Source organism: Sprattus sprattus, assembly GCF_963457725.1.
Source record: "Sprattus sprattus genome assembly, chromosome: 2".
In the NCBI taxonomy this organism is placed as follows: domain Eukaryota; kingdom Metazoa; phylum Chordata; class Actinopteri; order Clupeiformes; family Clupeidae; genus Sprattus; species Sprattus sprattus.
In genome coordinates this window covers 10,639,600-10,647,351 of record NC_137921.1, presented here as the reverse complement: position 1 = coordinate 10,647,351, position 7,752 = coordinate 10,639,600, and the positions used below count along the sequence as shown (strand labels likewise).

Below are 7,752 nucleotides of genomic sequence, written 5' to 3'. Positions count from 1 at the left end.
ATGTATAGCGCCACCTAGTTACACATGAAAAAGCAAAAATGGAGTGTTGGAAAAAATGTTAATTGTAAGAAACTGCACGAAATTGGAGGTGTGAGATCATTATGACACCTTCTGACTGCACGTTAAGTTTTGTGTAATTCCGTTCGCGGGGGGCAGACCCTCAAACTTTGCCAACTTGCCAGTGCTTGCCACAAACCACAGTCTCTTATAACTCTTGCGTACATTGTTTGATCCAGAGAAAATGTCTTAGGGTGGACGCTGGATCCGGCCCGAACGCATACATATGCCTGACTGATATCACCTTTAGCGCCTCCTGTTGGTGGTTGGAAACTTCACATTGTTTCCAAACCTCTTTATGTGACCTGTTTTAACAAACTACATTGCAAAAGAAAAAATATATACCAAAGCAATCCACAAAGTAGTACACAAAACATTATCAAAAAATCACAAATAATTCCTTTAATACATAAAAATTAAACACAAACCAATTTACACACACAAAAACACACTGACAACCATGGCTCATTCTGTGCCAAAACCTACTGAACAGTTTGGCGGTCATATTTTGTAACGCTTTGCATTATGTCTAGTCGATAAAACACTTGCCTATATATGGTTGACGAGAATATAATTGATGCATGGTACTTAGAAATAAAGGCCATTTTATGGAGCATTTGCTTCTCTGGAATAACACATGGCACACCGAAAGCTTAAGGACAACGAGTCAAGAGACACTTTACTCAAGGATGCTAATTATAAATTTGGTTTGCCATAGAGAGCCCGATTAAGAAATTCTACATCCTGAAGTTAGATCCCGATTTTCTCCAGTAATCCATTTGAGTCAACCTCCCTCAACAGCAGGACAAGATTTCAATGGTATACATGGATAGCCTGCTTTTACCCATCAAGTCCATAAAAGGGTTTCAAGAAATTGGAGATGCAAATTTAGAGAAAGTCTTTTATTGTTTTAACCACAATGTAAAGTGCATCCTTGATATCCATTTAGGTTTGAGTTCAGGGCCTGAAAAGAGAAGACAAAGTAAGAAAAGCAAGACTCCCTCCCACATGAAACAGAATTTGAGAACAAAAGTAGACAGATACCTCCATGGCTAAGATCAACTGGGCAAATTTAGCCTTTCCTGAAGAGAAAGAAACACATTAGAATCCAAACACTCACTTATGAACAGATATACAGAAAAACCCATGCCTACTTTGAAAGAGTGTAGTCTACAGTTTGGTCAGTCTGGGCTTCATGTCCAAGAAAAATGGGGACAGGAGCAGGCTCAGCATCACTTGGAACATCCAGTGGGATGTAGGTGGTTTGTGAAAAGACCATTTTTCCACGCACGTAACGATTGAAGGATTTAACCACGTAGCGTGCTTGAAAACCTGATGGCTCTGTGATCACAAGGTAGCGCTCTTTCCCTGATGAGGAACCCTCAGCACCACCATTAGAAGCAGTTTCTCCACTGACATCCATGGAGGAGCTGCCAAGACTACCTAAAGAGTTGGATTGAGTCATTTGAGGCAGAGTCATCTCGACCGGCATGGAGGCCATCTGGGCCTGCACCTGGGGCATCTTGGCCGCCTGCTTCACTGGGGGCATCTTGGCAGTCTGGCTCACTGGGGGCATGGGCATCTGGGCCTGCACCTTGGGCATCTTGGCCGTCTGGCTCACTTGGGCCATGGGCATCTGGGCCTGCACCTTCGGCATCTTGGCCGTCTGGCTCACTGGGGGCAGGGGCATCTGGGCCCATGCTGGGGGCATCTGGGCCTGCACCTGGGGCATCTTGGCTGCCTGGCTCACTGGATGAATCTTGGCCTCGTGGTTCACCTGGGCCCATGATGGGGGCATCTGGGCCTGCACCTGGGGCATCTTGGCTGCCTGGTTCACTCGGGCTGGGGGCATCTGGGCCTGCACCTGGGGCATCTTGGCTGCCTGGTTCACTTGGGCTGGGGGAATCTGGGCCTGCACCTGGGACATCTTGGCTGCCTGGCTCACTGGAGGCATCTTGGCCCATGCTGGGGGCATCTGGGCCTGCACCTGGCTGGGTGGGGCAGGGGGCTTCTGGGGCCATGCAGGGGGCATCTGGGCCTGCACCTGGGGCATCTTGGCTGCCTGGTTCACTCGGGCTGGGGGCATCTGGGCCTGCACCTGGGGCATCTTGGCTGCCTGGTTCACTCGGGCTGGGGGAATCTGGGCCTGCACCTGGGGCATCTTGGCTGCCTGGCTCACTGGAGGCATCTTGGCCTCGTGGTTCACCTGGGCCCATGATGGGGGCATCTGGGCCTGCACCTGGGGCATCTTGGCTGCCTGGTTCACTCGGGCTGGGGGCATCTGGGCCTGCACCTGGGGCATCTTGGCTGCCTGGTTCACTCGGGCTGGGGGAATCTGGGCCTGCACCTGGGGCATCTTGGCTGCCTGGCTCACTGGAGGCATCTTGGCCCATGCTGGGGGCATCTGGGCCTGCACCTGGGGCATCTTGGCTGCCTGGCTCACTGGAGGCATCTTGGCCCATGCTGGGGGCATCTGGGCCTGCACCTGGCTGGGTGGGGCAGGGGGCTTCTGGGGCCATGCAGGGGGCATCTGGGCCTGCACCTGGGGCATCTTGGCTTCCTGGCTCACTGGATGAATCTTGGCCTCGTGGTTCACCTGGGCCCATGATGGGGGCATCTGGGCCTGCACCTGGGGCATCTTGGCTGCCTGGTTCACTCGGGCTGGGGGCATCTGGGCCTGCACCTGGGGCATCTTGGCTGCCTGGTTCACTCGGGCTGGGGGAATCTGGGTCTGCACCTGGGGCATCTTGGCTGCCTGGCTCACTGGAGGCATCTTGGCCCATGCTGGGGGCATCTGGGCCTGCACCTGGGGCATCTTGGCTGCCTGGCTCACTGGAGGCATCTGGGCCCATGATGGGGGCATCTTGGCTGCCTGGCTCACTGGATGAATCTTGGCCTCCTGGTTCACCTGGGCCCATGATGGGGGCATCTTCAAAGGTTCATTGTAACTTTGGACACCGTCACCTTTGATAGAGCTGAAGTCATTCATGGAGGGTACAGAGCCACTGCCAGGAGTCCAAGGCCTGAAACCATGGTACCCATTACTCTGGGGAACTTCCAACCCTAGAACAAAACAAGGGCTTCAATTAAAATATACTCTACATGCAAATTTACAAAAAAAGACCAACTCATACCTTGTTCAAGTTGTTGACAGCATATTTCACTTGTTAAGTAAAGGCATATCCAAGGGAACCTGCAGAATACACTTTGTTTAGATCAAGTAGAAAAAGATATACGTAAAGACAAACAATTGAATGTGTACCTGAACATCATGCCAAGAGACGTTGCAAACGTCAGTGGTTTGACTCAAAGAACCAAAAGTAGCACTCTCCTCACCACTGCAACAGCAACACCCTAGCTTTGACTCCCAAACACCCAACCTGCTCTTTTATAGGCACAGCTCCTCTGTCTGAATCCTAATTCACCAACTAGCTTCAGGTGATTGCAATTGCTGTGTGTGTGGTCAGGTGTGAACTTCCGTTCAACACTGTGAAGAGTGTTGACATCACTGACAATATTCAATGTCACTTTGCCATTACAATACAAGAAGGAAAAGCAGCATCATTGTTTGGCCTAAATTAGCAGCACATTTGTTGTAGTGATACCTATTTATCAGTCTAATTCTCAGTCTTGCATTGATGAGCTAGTTACTTGCTTCAACCCAGTGTATTAGTTCTTGACACTATTTCGCTGATGACGGAGTGTAGACCAAAAGCTAATTCTCAGCCCTGGCATAATGACAATAAATACAAAATGTGCGTTATCAAAAATGCTCTTAACCCTCCCAACTGCCCCCTCACCCCTACTGTGGTGATTGAAAAAATATTTTGTTGAAAAAATTGATGGGGTCTGATTGTCAATATCATCTTCAGCCAATTCAGCCGTTTAAGTGTTGTTGCAGTATCAATTCTCATATATGATAAAGCTCACATAACTTACAAAATCACATATAATGATGTAGGTAAAAAGAGAAAAGAAAGAATTTAAATATCTATGTTTTTGTTGTCCTTCTTCTGCTTACTGTCTGGCTTGGCCTTAACGGTACTGGCACCATGCCTCATATTGCAGTCATTTGGAGAAATCTGTCAGGTTATATACCCTGTTCCAGGTCGTCGAAACATAAGTGTCCGGAATTCTGATCACAGATCAGAGGGGAGTTTGCAGCGACCAGAAATATGTTAAAGCTTTAAATGCTTCTCTGCCGGCAACAGTGGCTATCGTTCGCTCATCTGCTCATCTCAATTTCAAGCGTGGCAAAGTACAGCTTGAATTGCTGCTTGAATGTCCTCTAGTTAGCAGCAGCATTTCCAGTCAGTTTCAACAGACCTGGCGGTTTCAGTGCATCCATTTTATGTCGCTTTCCTCAGTTGACTAAGTTAACCCGCTTCCTGGAACCACATAATGTTCTTATTAAAAAGAGATAAACTAGTTCCTTTTTAAAATAACCGTTTATTCACAAACTCAGTCAGTTACATTGCCAACTTCATAGCTACTTACTGCTGATACATCTCTAGGAATGCCAGCATGAGGCAGCATCAATGAACTACCCATCATGAAAGTGTATGAACCATTTTATTATGACCGCCGCGCGACAGCGACACCGACTATATAGGTTTAGTCTGAGTTTTTTTTTCCTTTTTTTTTCAGTTTGCCGATTTTCTGTCAACAATTCCAGGGACACTGAAACACCGGGGTGCACAAAATTTGATGGGCTTGTAGCCCCACTACATTAGCGTGGAACCATTGATTTTCGTTTTGATCCGTTGCACCCCCGTCGGACTGGACCCCTTTTAAAGAGGGTGGGGCGATTCAGTTTTCTGTGAATAAGTCGAAAACCGTAGGGCTTAGGAGGACCACATTTTTTTGGTGTGTTGGTCTTAAGAGGCCTCGTCAACCATTCCACTACCACTTATTTCATGTATAGCGCCACCTAGTTACAAATGAAAAGGCAAAAATGGAGTGTTGGAAAAAATGTTAATTGTGAGATGACAAGGTCAGAACGAAATCGGAGGTGTGGGATCATTATGACACCTTCTGACTGCATGTGAAGTTTCGTGGAATGCCGTTCAAGGGGGGCATGCAATAAATTGATTTATATGGTTATACACCAACTGGCCTGTAGGTGGCGCGACACAGTTTTCTTCAAATATCCTGAGAACCGTAGGGCCTTGGAGGGCCAAATTGTTCTTGAATGTTTGTATTAAGGGGCCATGTCAACCCATACCATAACCAGTCTTTACATGTATAGCGCCACCTAGTTAAAATTAAAAAGCAAAAATGAGGTGTTTTAATCGCATATATGTCAAAGTGCTCAAAAAATTACCAAATTTGCCAGGGACGTCAAGCCTGTAACCGTCCATCTTCGGTAGAGTTTTTGTCCATGGATGGAGCAAATTGGCTCTGTAGCGCCCCCTAGAACATAGCAAAAAACCCTGCGCATTGAGGTTATTGTGGCGTAGCTTGACGGAATTCGGTACACGTCTTCATCATGCTTGGACGCACCAAAAAGTCTCTTAACGCCATTGTGGCAGGTCCACAGGAAGTCGGCCATTTTGAGTGGAAAATGCGCTTTGACGGCGTTTGCACACCTCGCATCTGATCGAAATCCTCCGACAGATTTAATGGTAACGTCTTGAAATGTGGTCAGGCTACTCTTCAGCCATGGGCGACTAAAAGTTATATAAGATTTTCTCATTAGTCGGAAGGTGTGGGCGTGGCAGACCCTCAAACTTTGCCAACTTGTTAGTGATTGCCACAAAACACAAAGTCTCTTATAACTCAATCGCATGTATGTCAAAGTGCTCGAAAAATTACCAAATTTGCCAGGGACATCAAGCCTGTAACCGTCCATCTTCGGTAGAGTTTTTGTCCATGGATGGAGCAAAATGGCTCTGTAGCGCCCCCTAGAACATTGCAAAAAAACCTGCACATTGGGGTTATTTTGGTGTAGCTTGACGGAATTCAGTACACGTCTTCATCATGCTTGGACGCACCAAAAAGTCACTTGACACCATGGTGGCAGGTCCACAGGAAGTCGGCCATTTTGAGTGGAAAATGCGTTTTGACAGTGTTTGCACACCAAACTCCTCCAACAAATTGAATGGTAACGCCTTGAAATGTGGTCAGGTTACTCTTCAGCCATGGGCGACTAAAAGTTATATAAGATTTTCTCATTAGTCGGAAGGTGTGGGCGTGGCAGACCCTCAAACTTCCTGCTAACTTGCCAGTGCTTGCCACAAATCACAAAGTCTCTTATTAGTCTTGCGTACATTGTTTGATCTAGAGAAAATGTCTTAGGGTGGACACTGGATCCGGCCCGAACGCGTACATATGCCTGACTGATATCACCTATAGCGCCACCTATTGGTGGTTGGAAACTTCACATTGTTTCCAAACCTCTTTTTGTGACCTGTTTTAACAAACTACATTGCAAAAGAAAAATGTACCAAAACAATCCACAAAAAAGTAGTACACAAAACATTACATAATCAAATCATCAAAATCTATCACAAATCATTCCTTTAATACATAAAAATTTAACACAAACCAATTTACACACACAAAACACATAAAGACACACAAACACACAGACAACCATGACTCATTCTGTGCCAACACCTACTGAACAGTTTGGCGGTCATATTTTTTATCGCTTTGCGTTATGTCTAGTTCCCCACTATCCTGCATTTCATTCACACACAGAGACACACAGAAACACAATCACGCGCGCAGACACACACACACACACACACACACACACACACACACACACACACACACACAGTAGTGTTGGCATGACCATGTTACAGTCATACATCACATTGTGTGGAGGAGGTAGATATACAGTGTTTGGGCTAGGGAGAGAGAGAGAAAGAGAGAGAGAGAGAGAGTGAGTCATAGATGGATGGAGGGCATAGATGGATGGAGGGGGAGATTTGTGAATGGTGGAGTAGAAAACTAAGATGAGAGTGATGGAGGAAGGGCAATATGAGCCCAGTAAACCAATGCTTTATGGCCGTGGAGGTGCTTTGAGGTGCAGGTGGGGGGGGTAGGGGACCATGGCAAGGTTTCCTCTCTGCAGACATCATCTCATTCAGTCTCAGGGTGCCTGCTGCAAAGTGACACCCTACGAACTACAACCATTTCCCTCCATTTTGGAAAGAAGTCCATGGCATTCAGTGGGCCATGATAGCAGACAGACCAAACACAACGTAGACATGTTCTAACTTTAGGGCTAATTAGGCAGGGCAAGGCAAAGCATGATTATTTTTTTATAGCACGTTTCATACACAGAGGCAATTACTAAGTGTGCTGTACATAAATAAAATCAAGAGGAACATCCAAAGGAGAAATAAAGACAAAGTGCTTAAGAATGAAAAACTTATAATAAGCATAATACAAAGAAACTTTACAAAGAACATAAAGTACATCACAAAACAGTGCCCCCGACTGTGTGTTTATCTCTTTCTGATTAGAGAACCAAAGAGCAACAGCGCGAATAGAACCCTTGATAGGGTCCGCACTAGAGCCTGACAGAGCGGTTTTAAGAGAAGGCCCGAGTAGAGCTTAGCCTGAGACTAAAGCTTAAAAATAGGCCTGCCAGTAGAGTTTAGCCGTAGGCCTGACATGTCTCTTCCCCGTCTGGAATGACAAGAGGTCTAGTTTTAGAGGTCAATCAGAACCACTTCATGGAAA

The 7,752-nt window shown here is 46.6% G+C and overlaps 1 pseudogene across 1 annotated transcript; it reads right to left on the bottom strand.

Moving 5' to 3' along the window:
• Nucleotides 1-1,207: 1,207 nt before the first annotated feature.
• LOC308380780 lies at nucleotides 1,208-3,046 on the bottom strand (annotated as a pseudogene). The gene is made up of 2 exons: nucleotides 2,045-3,046; nucleotides 1,208-1,731 (listed from the first exon to the last, which is right to left on the bottom strand). The product of its transcript is annotated as an uncharacterized misc_RNA (transcript).
• Nucleotides 3,047-7,752: the final 4,706 nt, after the last annotated feature.